This window comes from Aphis gossypii, chromosome 3 (assembly GCF_020184175.1).
Source record: "Aphis gossypii isolate Hap1 chromosome 3, ASM2018417v2, whole genome shotgun sequence".
Classification (NCBI taxonomy): domain Eukaryota; kingdom Metazoa; phylum Arthropoda; class Insecta; order Hemiptera; family Aphididae; genus Aphis; species Aphis gossypii.
Window position 1 is genome coordinate 7,568,514 of NC_065532.1, and position 11,590 is coordinate 7,580,103.

The window sequence follows — 11,590 nt, forward strand, 5'->3', positions numbered from 1 at the left end:
AATTATAATTAATTGGACTAATACTATTATATATATATATTATATTATTATATTATATTATATTATATATTATATGTATGTCATATATATACGTATGACGTTTGTGTTATCTTTATTTTTTTTTCAAATATGGTATCATTTAATCCAAATCAACTTGTTATAACCTTGTAAATAATTTTTTCCATACACAGTATACTAAATTAATGTTTTGTATGTTTCACAGATAATTCACTTGGTAGATGTAAATAGATTTTGAGTTATATATTAGCTGTATTATTTATTTACACTTTTTCTAAATATTGCATAACGTCTGCCTGCCATTGTATGCAACGATGTTTGATTTGATATATATTTGTATATTGTATGATTTAAAAGAGTAGTTGATAACTATCTGTACCGTTTTATGAATATTTAACATTTTTAGGTAGACTTTGTCAAGGTTTAAACTATTTTATTTTATTTTTAATTTGTTCGATAATTGTACCTAATTTTCTGATACTAGCTAGTGAATATTTATCTGATTTTTCTGACTTTTTATGTAGTATATTTAAGTTCAATGTTTTGTCTGGCTTGATTCAAATTTTTGAGTTTTTTACCATTAGCATTTATGTTTGTGAATGATGAATTTTCGTAAAACATTCGCTTATACGATGATAAATATATATAACGATGGGCCCTACTTAGTACTTAAATCTTAGAGAACCTCTGTAACAGACCATGCGCGAGTAACCGTTTGCGATGTTGAATTGAGTTGAAGTATTCTATAAAATTTACTAATCGATGAGTATTCATTGTTGAAAATATTTCAATGTTAAAAAATTGACTTATTCCCTAGGACAGAATTCTTACACTGACTGGCGTGAAGTTACTCGTTCTAACTCTGAAGAATCACGTCTACAATAAGTGGACTGTCTCTCGATAGAGAACCTCTAGTACGTTAACTCCCAACTTATTACATATGTTACTTGGAACATGTTTTACTCTAGAATTTCTTTCGGGTAACCACGAACGTTAAAATTCTTAATTATGGTCATCATAGAATTTTACCTACATATAGGGATTTACAAAAATTTACTCACATTGTTGTATAAAATTTATACTTTATTTAATAACAGTTTATTGGAAAATTATAGATGAAAAATACAAATCCAATTATATATTAGTGGTAACCGTAATTTTTAATTGTTATTATTATATTATTAATATTATTATCAACAAATTTTAATAATTCAGTGACTCCAAAAAATATAACATACATAATATGTTTGTTTATGAGTTAAGGATTTAACATTTAGTGAAATTACAAAATAAATTAATATTTAATGGTATAGTTGGTTATTTAATTGGATAGATTGTTGAGTGTACGTCAATCTTCGAACATGATATTATCAAACCACCTGTGTATCCAGCCCATATATTGTATATACGTTGATTTACATCCACAAGTGTTACGCATAAATATATCCCGTATTTACATAAATGTACAAACATTAGTAAAAAAAATATAAATTTTTTGTGTTTCACTAGTTATTAACTCTTTATTTGATAGTAAATTAACAAATTTTTATATTTATATAATTAAAATAATACAATATTTAAATGCCCAAGCGGGTGTATAAAACAATATAAAATAATAGTACCTATTTAAGCAAATAATCAGAACAGTTGTATAAAATAGTAAAATAGTAGCTTATAATAATGAAAGAACTATAGTGGGTGGTAATATAACAATGAAGATAAATGATGTATACATATATATTTATATATATATATATTATATAATCGTTAAATACCCGAATCCCTGAAACGGGTGTACAAATAGGATTCAGTGTACTATTAATAATATGCATAAATGGAATACAGAACCTGTATGATAACGTTTCCTTATTTTGGTACTGATTGTTGTGGATGACGATGCCATGGCGTATTTGAATTGGCGGTTTTAGTGGTATGTGGTTTACGATAGAGAAACGTACATCGTCACCTATAGCCAACCAAGATTTAGGTATTGTAATTCAAAGACCTAAATTCATTGCCGAAATTACAGAGTAGGTGAAAAGTATTGAAAGAAACCTAACGGTAACGAGAAAGTACAGCCGGTGACACGTTAAGATCTGAAAGATCTGATAATGAGTATGTGTCTACTGTATTGTAACGAAATTTTATCGTTGCCAGTAGTGAAATCATTTGTGACCTTACCGTGTCGACAGCTGGATTGTCTAAGAGGCTGTGGTGTAAGATGAACAATTTTATGAATTTTCAACTACAAAATTACTTGCATTTTTCCGTGATTTTGATGTATTTCGTAAAAATTTGAGCTTTAAAAATTAAAATTTTAACCTAACCTATGTTGTATGCTGGCATCAGCATATTGACCTTATATTCGAAATTATTCAGTGAAAATATAATTCAATTATATACATGGGCGCCCACAAAAAACATTTTAGGGGGGTCAAAATAAAAAAATTCTCAAATGTAAGGTTATAAAGATAATAATAATATTATGGTAATATTTATTGAACTAAAAGTCTTAAATATTTTTTGTCCAGTGGGGGGAGGGCAAGTGCCCCATCTTGCCCCTCCCAATGTGCGTCCATGATTATATATTTTTTTATGGTTTTTAAAAGAAAATTTTTACATGATCTACATGTAGGAATCGTAGTCTCAGGTTTGGATTGGTATGATTATTGTAAACAGTTGTAAATGTCAATCAGCGTTTAATGGATTTTACTATGTACGTGCTGGCTACATAGGTGGTTCGATAATACCATGTTCGAAGTTTGACGTTCAATCAACTATCTATCCAATTAAATAACTAACTATTTCATTAATTTTTAAATTAATTTTGTAATTTAAATAAATGTTAAATACTTAACTCATATACAAACATTCGTATGTTGTATTTTTTGTAGTCACTGAATTATTAAGATTTGTTGAAAATAATATTAATATTATAATATCATAATAATTACAATTTAACATTACGGTTCACTACTAATGTATAATTGGATTTTTATTTACATCTATAATTTTCAAATAAATTGTTATTTATACTATACAATATGTCTAAATTTATGTAAATATCACTATGGAGATAAAACTTTATGATGACCATAATTATGAATTTTAACGTTTGTGGTAACTTGAAAAAAATTCTAGAGTAAAACGTGTTGCAAGTAACATTGTACCTATGTAACAATAGTTAAGTGTTAACTTACTAGATGTTATCTTAGGTTGAGACGGGTTGAATCCAAGTTGGTCAAACTTAATGAATTAATTTTGCTTTCAAGTTTATTAAATACAATACATTACAATACAATACAATACAAACATTTTTTTAATTTGTGTGTGGAATAATACGCGTGTTGGTAGTTTGATTTATTTCATTGATTCACTGATGCAATACTAATGCCGATTATTCGTCTGGGATTTTAACACTTGATGTCCTTAGTTCGTAGGTCTTGCTTAGGCTGCTGCAGTTTCCACAGAGTGATCTTTCGCAATAGAAGTTCTTTGGTCGTATGTTTTTTTAAAGCTGGTGTAATGTAGGTTAGTAGTAAGATACGAATTTTCCGTGAACTGCTCAATTGAGTGTCACAAGGATAGCATAGGGATATAAAGCGGGAAACTCATGTAATATGATTTCAGATGCGGATAGCTCAAAACAGTGGCACATTGTGTGTAAAAAATTAAATATACTTAAGCTCCGAAATAGTGCACCAACACCCATTTAATAAATAAAAAAAGATAAATTTATGCTCTGTATATGCATTTTTATTCATTAAACTACTTATTTTAAATCATTAAGAAAAAAAAAATTTGTAAAACAATTATAAAAACTAAATATAATTGTCAAAACTACTATTTATATACCAGATACCTACACTTTTTTATAATTACTTATTGCAAATATTTGTTTTACAAGTATACTTCAGGCATGGCATGTATATATATTATATAATATATAAATATAAATGGGCAGAGTTTATTTAAAAAAAGATTTGATTTTTTATGACACTATATTAATTATAATTTAATTGAGTATTAATAAAAAAAAAAAAAAAAACATTTACGAATTAGGTATTTTAAAATCAGTATTTTATTATATTAGCAATTTTTTGGTCTTGAATTAAAGTAAAAAACGTACCTATTAATTTATAATAATTTAACAATGATTTTATACTTGTTATTTTTATATCACTTCAGTGAGTCGATCGCAGCAAACGAATCGATGGGTATGTGTATTATTTTTAATGCGTAGAGCTATTATTATAATATAATTCTCCCAAAACTCATCAGTACAATATAGTACCACGTTATCAAACTTTAAACTTTATTTACTGAAAAAGCATTAAATTACTCTTTAATTGAGACACACTAAAAATGTATTATGTAATAGTAAAATGCATACCTGTCCTATATTTGGTGTAACTACTGTAACTTACTCTCTCAAGCTAATAGTTGCGATGGTAAATTATAGATATGTTCAAACACAATTTGAAATATGGATTACATAAAATTATAAAAATATTAAGGATAACATTTTTTTTTGTATGATTTAGGTTATGATGTTTCTAACAAAATTTTATGCTATTACCAAGGAGATCGTGGCAAAAGTGATCGTTTTTTTACAGATAATGTGGATCCCAAAAAAATACCAAGCGAATGTGATGTAATACTTTACGCATTATTTCAAATCGACCAATCATCTATAATAGAAGTAGATGAAAGTAAATTAAATAATTTTTATTGGATATATTTTACATGATACTAACCTAACCTATGTTTATAGATATTGAGAATACAAATTTGATTGTATTTATAAACTCATTGTGTAATTAAAAAAATAAGTACATAATATTACATTAATTATAGAGGTAATAAATGTGTTTCATTACACACACAATGTAAATACATTTTAGCACTTCTCAAATCAGTGACAGACTTAAAAAAAACCGGTAATCGTGTTATTAATTAGAAAAGAAGATTACACTGGTTGGACCAAAATATTGGGTCCTGATGGCAATACTAATGATGCAAAAATCTTATGCGATTTTGCAACTAAACATAATATACAGGGATACGATATATGTAATTTCGGTCCAGACGAAGTATGTATACACTATCTACTTATAAACCATACACCATGATAATTAAATTTTTTACTTTCAACACGTTAGTTTAATAATATTACTCAGTATGATTATTATCAAAGTAAAATAGTATAACAATTCCAGATAGGTATTTATTTATTTTATTCTCCAGAGTTAGACGAGCACTTTCACGCCAGTCAATGTAAGAATTCTGCACTGGGGAATAAGTCAAATTTTTAACCTTGAAATATTTTCAACAATGAATACTCTTAGATTTATTTTCTAAACTTTAGAGAATACTTCAACTCAATTCAATGTCGCAAACACCTTGTTCGTGTGTAGACTGTTACAGAAGTTGTCTTAAGTTGAAATGGGACCAATCCCAAGGGGTTTCCTTGTTAAGAAAAAAAAGATGAGTTACTTATTTTCAAGTTTATTTTAATATTGTATTTATACAATAAGTAAAAATTTTTCAGCATGTCACAATAATATGCGTGGTTCGAATTCGATTTATTGCATTCACACGATGATTTAAAGTTACAGTCAGTATTTTCCCGGGTTATCCGCATTGGAGTACTTAGTTGTAGGTCTTGCTTAGGCTTCTGAAGTTTTCTCCGAGTGATCTTTCACAATAGAAGTTGTTGGGTCGCAAGTTTTGCTTAAGATGGTGCAACGTACGTCAGTAGCAAAATACGAGTTTTCCGTGAACTACTCAAGTAAATGTCACAATTGAAGGATAGGAATAATATAGGTACTCCTTAGCGAGAAACTCAAAGAACCTGGATAAAACAATTTAACCTCTTACATAAATTTAAGATACTTCTAACAATCTAACTCGTAAATTAGATAATTACTCGTTGAAATTTCAATTTCTGTGTATTGAAATACCAACAAACATAAGTTACTAAGAAATATGATATAAAATATGAATTTTTTCTTTCAAAAAAGTAAATATTTCAAAAGTATTACGAAATAATGTTTTAAAAATGTATTTGTTTTGATTCTGAACGGAGTGATGAATGTATTGATTTTACAATGATGTATGTTTTTTTTTTTGTGTTAGTGTACAGCATACCTAGTTGAAATAATGCTTCAATTGCAAACTTCGGGGGTAGTTTCCGATGGAAAAGTGAATATCCTTGGTGCATTATTGAGGTAAAAAGTAAACGTTTTCCAACAGTTTTCAAAAAAATCGAGAAAAACAAAAAAAAAATGACGGAAAAACGGCAATTTTTACGCAAAACCAGTTTTCGACCGAATCGATTTTTTATATGGTTGTAATTCAAAAACTAATCACTGTAAATACTTGAAATTTTCATCAAATGTTTATGTTAGTGTTATCTATATACAGTTAAATTTTCAAAAATGTTGACTTTTTTTGAGTTATTTATAGACCAATGAAATTTTCGATTTTTATGCTAATTTTTTTTTGAAGTGTCGGTAAAATATTTTGGATGACCAAATAAACTTGAAAATTTAGTACAAGGTTCCTTATAAGTTTTTCTTATTGTAGCTAAAAAAAATTTAAAATCGTTAGTCACAATTTTTTTTTATAAGCGTTTATAGTTCAAATTTTTACGAAATCTGTCGAAAACGCGAAAATTTTCAAGTAATTTTTAAGTTGAAAAATCATAAAATGTTTTGTGTTAATAACTAAGGATTAAAAATACAACACTAAGTTTTTCATAGGTTTTTCTTCAAGTAGCTATAGAGAAAACTCGAAGCATCATTATAGGAAAAATTTTAAGTGCGTTTGAATTTTAAATTTTTACGAAATCGCGTAACGATAACGATTTATCCTCAAACGATTTTAAATATTTGTTATTATTCAAAAAGTATAAGTCGTAGATACTTTAAAATTTTACCAGTTATTTAGATTGGCATTTTCTTTGCATGATTTAATTTTCAAAATATTTTGAGTTTTATTGAGCTATCTATAGATAACTGAAATTTTCAATTTTTCTGAAAAATTTTTTTTGAAGTGTCGATAAAATTTTTTTGGCCCAATCAAAACACTTGAAAATTTTATACAAAGTTCCTCATATGTTATTATTATAGTGATTAAAAAATTATAAAAATACATAAGCACAATTTTTTTTTAATAGCATTTGAAGTTCAAATGTTGACAAAAATTAGTCAAAATCATGAATATTTGCAAATTATTTTGTAGTTCAAAATTCATAAAATTGTTTGTATTTATATCTAACGTTAAATATTCTAGACTGACAAATCATCTTCGTTCAGAATCGTTTTTCGTATACAATGATACCTATCATTGCATTCAAATTTAACCTACCCTAGTCCGAGGTCCACTCCACCCTCTAATGTACAGCAAAGCGGTACCCACTTGCCGACTTTTTTGTTATGTTAATTAATTTTGAAATAACGAATGTTTGACAAAAGAATTATTATTACAGTTCCACAGTTCCCTATATGTATTATAATAAAAATCGTACTTTAAAAATGTGTTTTGATAAATCATTAATATTTATTACATTTTTTGTTTGAAATAAAATCTGCATTTTACTTATGCTTAATTGTTTATTTTTTTTTTAAATACGTTGACTATTTAATATTTGAACAAATATTTACTTTACTATTAAACTAGCTATTTGGGATGGATATTCATATGTTTTTATTTTTTTAATACTACATTATGCAAGTGAGCACACAAAGCAATTGGTTTATGAATTTATATTTTTAAATAACTTAATTTAATTTAAGTTTTAAATAATAAAACAGGTATAATTTTTTATTTTTTTGTCTTCTAAGCGAGTCGATAACTTCAATCCAGGGCTTGAAACCGATTGAAATAATTTCGGCTTCAGCTTTAATTTTGTATACTGGTTTTGAAAATTTTCGATTTCGATTTCAATTTTGTTTGCTAGTTTTTACCCTTTTAAAACGGATTTCCAGGCAAAGACTTAAAATTATTATTAAATAATAAATAATGAAGAGCAGTGATGGTCGTACGATCACGTATACAATTTAACACCAGTACTATTTAAAATTGTTCCTGGTATTGTAGCTTTAGTACCTTTATAAATTATTGGTTCTAGCAGTAATACAATTATATGATTATTCTTTATTAATAGATAGATTATATTAATTAGGTAATTAGGATATTATTTAATGCTATTAAATAAAATATTAATAGACACATACTGTCTAGGATTTTAATATTTATATAACCTAACCATTCGAGTGCCTATATTCTGTAATAACGTAAAAATAAATAAAAAGGAAAAGAAAGAAATATAAAAAAAATAAAAATAAGAATATAAGTAAAAATATTAATATGTTAATTAATATTTATATTTTTATGAAAGTAATTTTTTTATTTATGTGAAGTAGTTTAAATAAATTGTATTGGCAATCACAAGGGACACAAGCCTTGAATGATCGCCTCAAATATATTTACAAATTATTAGAGATTTGTTGGTAATCTTAGCCTATGTCCTATTACTTTAAATTTGCGAAATCACCTTCCTCCTAATGGTCGGAGGGTTCTCGAGGTCGTGCTTCGAGAACGATCAAGTAAACCGTCCACAAAATACCAAATTAATTATTAATTTATTAGAATCCAATAAAGTAATAAATAAAATAAAATACCTGTATAATACTACTATTATGTAAATATGGATGCGCATGCACCTTACCTTATCCGCAGCTGTCTATGATTACAGTCGACGTGATAAGGAGAGAATTTATTAGTTTTTTTAACACTCAAAAAGAAATAACTAAACACTTCAACAAATTTCGTTTTAGAAAAAGGAAACAGTAAAGTTGTCGTACGCAGGATTTTTTTGAGTTAATCTTCGGCTTGTAGTAGACTGTGCTCCTGCACTTGTTAGTTAGAGAGGTGCTCGTGCACTGATGTGTTTTAGATGTGCTCATGCACTTCTCGCTATGAAGGGTGCTCATGCACTGATGAGAGGAGACGATTTAGGTCAGGTCCGCCAAAGTCATCGGCGGCCCAATCAAAGCTGTCGGTGTCCCCAAAGAAAATTGTTTTTCTCCCTGGTGAAAGCGACCCTGACCGGACCATCCCCCGTCTCCGGCGGGACATAAAAGAAATCGCATGTGTTGCGCCGTACCGTTATAATCCCATACAGTGTCCTGTACGTGATTAGATAATAGGAATCGTTCCAATCATCAGTGACTTGATTTATTGGGGTTTTTTTAGAGTATATTACATGCGTGCGACAACTCGACTGTTATTTATTTTATTAAATAAAAATAACGACTTTACAAAAATCATGATATGTAAAATCGAGCATATCATTACAATTCAGTGCTATGTTGTCAACAATTATTATCATTGTTTGTCCCGTATTGTCATGTATAGTATTTTCTAGTATGTGATAACATAATTTATATTAGATATTTTAATAATTATTAAATATTGATGAAACAACTAATAATATTTCAAATCATGAAATTGTTATTAAAATTTTAATCACAATCAAAAACAAAACGATTTTTTAGTCGTTGAAACTCTTTTTGGCTGTTAATATGTTCACATGTTTTATCCAAAACAACGTCAATAGATTTGGAATCCATAAAATTTAACGAAGCTGAAAAACTGTTTAAATATGAACCTTAGTTTTTTGATGGAAATTAAATTTTATTGTAGCTGATTTCCAACTCTTAAATCCTGTTTTGGAATATACTATTTTACCCTGCCCAGCGTTAAGTCCTGTGGCACCACTAAACATTTCACACGGAAAGAAAAACGAAAGGTCTGCTTTTGGACTATATTCTAGCCAAGGAAATAGATTATACTAAGAATGCTGAAAACTGCGTTTTTTATTAGCATTGCCAAATTTTGTTCTTGGGAATATTTTTAAAACTGGCTGATATGGTCCTTTTAAAGCTCGTTGTTTAAATTTAATTTAATTCTTCGGGATACTTGTTTTAGGATCATCAGGATGTAAGTTAAAATCATATTTGTCATAACCTATGTTTAAAAGTTATTTTTTATAAATAGGTAATTAATTTGAAATACATCATACAATATTCTTGTTAAGTTATGAATTTTAAAATATCTTTGCCGATAATATAGAAAAAATTACATGTAAAACATTTTAATACTAGTATTAATATTTAATAGAAATATATATCATACATTTACTTTCAAACATACTATTAAAATTCACTAATAAAATACATTGAACACATAAATTAATAGCACAGATCGATTAGGTTAAAGAAAATACAACTTTTTGTTTTAACAAATAAATATTTAATCACAAATTTAACTCATGTACTAACATTTAACAATTTCTTATATACTATTATATACCATATATTTACTTTCCAACATAATAAGACATTTATTACTAAAATTCATCAACTATATGTCTATATTAAATACATAGAACTAAAATCAATTTGGTTAAAACAAAACAAAAATTGGTAATTTGAAATTCAGTATACAACATTTCTGTTAAATTATACATTTTAAATCTAAATGCCAATGAACATCAATAATAATACCTTTTTCAGATGTAGCTGAGTTGTCAGAATTGTCTATTTTTGAATTAGAAGTACTGGGTAAAACACTGTTATGATCTTCTTTAGATATAATTTTGCCTAAATAATAAATAACAAAATTTGATTTATTACATTAATCAAATACTAAATCAATAGTTTGAATAACTAGTATAATAAAGTATAATAATAATCAACCCAAAATGATCTTATTAGATTTTTCTATAGGTTTAATTTATTTACCTTTAGCAATATTAGTTTTATTTGTACTTTTTTGAAAAAAACCATACATCGTTATTGTTTTCTTCTTTTCACTCATTTTAAAATTATTTTATTTAACTAAATAACTAATTAAGTATAATATTATACACAAGTCACAACAGTCACAGTGAAATAACGTAAATATTAAAATAATATATAAACTTAATAAATTAGTATAATATAAGTATAATCTATTTTTATACTATAATATAATATTTTATTTATATTCATGCCATTTTTATATAAAAAAAACGAGTTGACACATTGTGGTCCTTTTCAAGTTGCAACCTGGGGCTATATAGTTTCCTAGCAACCTTTGTTCCAGCCTTGTCTAGATTTCTATAGCCTATATTCATAATGATGAAGTCTTCTGAGCCGAATGACGAATAAGTTCTTACAAAGGGGGGCCATAGTCCATAATGTGCAAGGTTGATATTTAAATATATTGGTAATGTTGAATTACGGATCAATCTCTAAATAAAGTATGAGTTGCGGCTACGCAATAACATATACATAATGTAAACTAAAACAAACGATCAAAATTAAATCAAAAGAAGGCATAATAGAAGTTTCCCCAATATAAATGTGTTTGTTTGTAACCGGTTTGTGCTTACTTTTTCATCATATGTTTAAACTTGGGCAAATTGACAATATTTCATTATATTGTCTAGAATTGTGTGCAAAACAATTAATATATCAATATAAGAAAGTAAAGAAGTAGATATGTTTTTTTAATCATATTT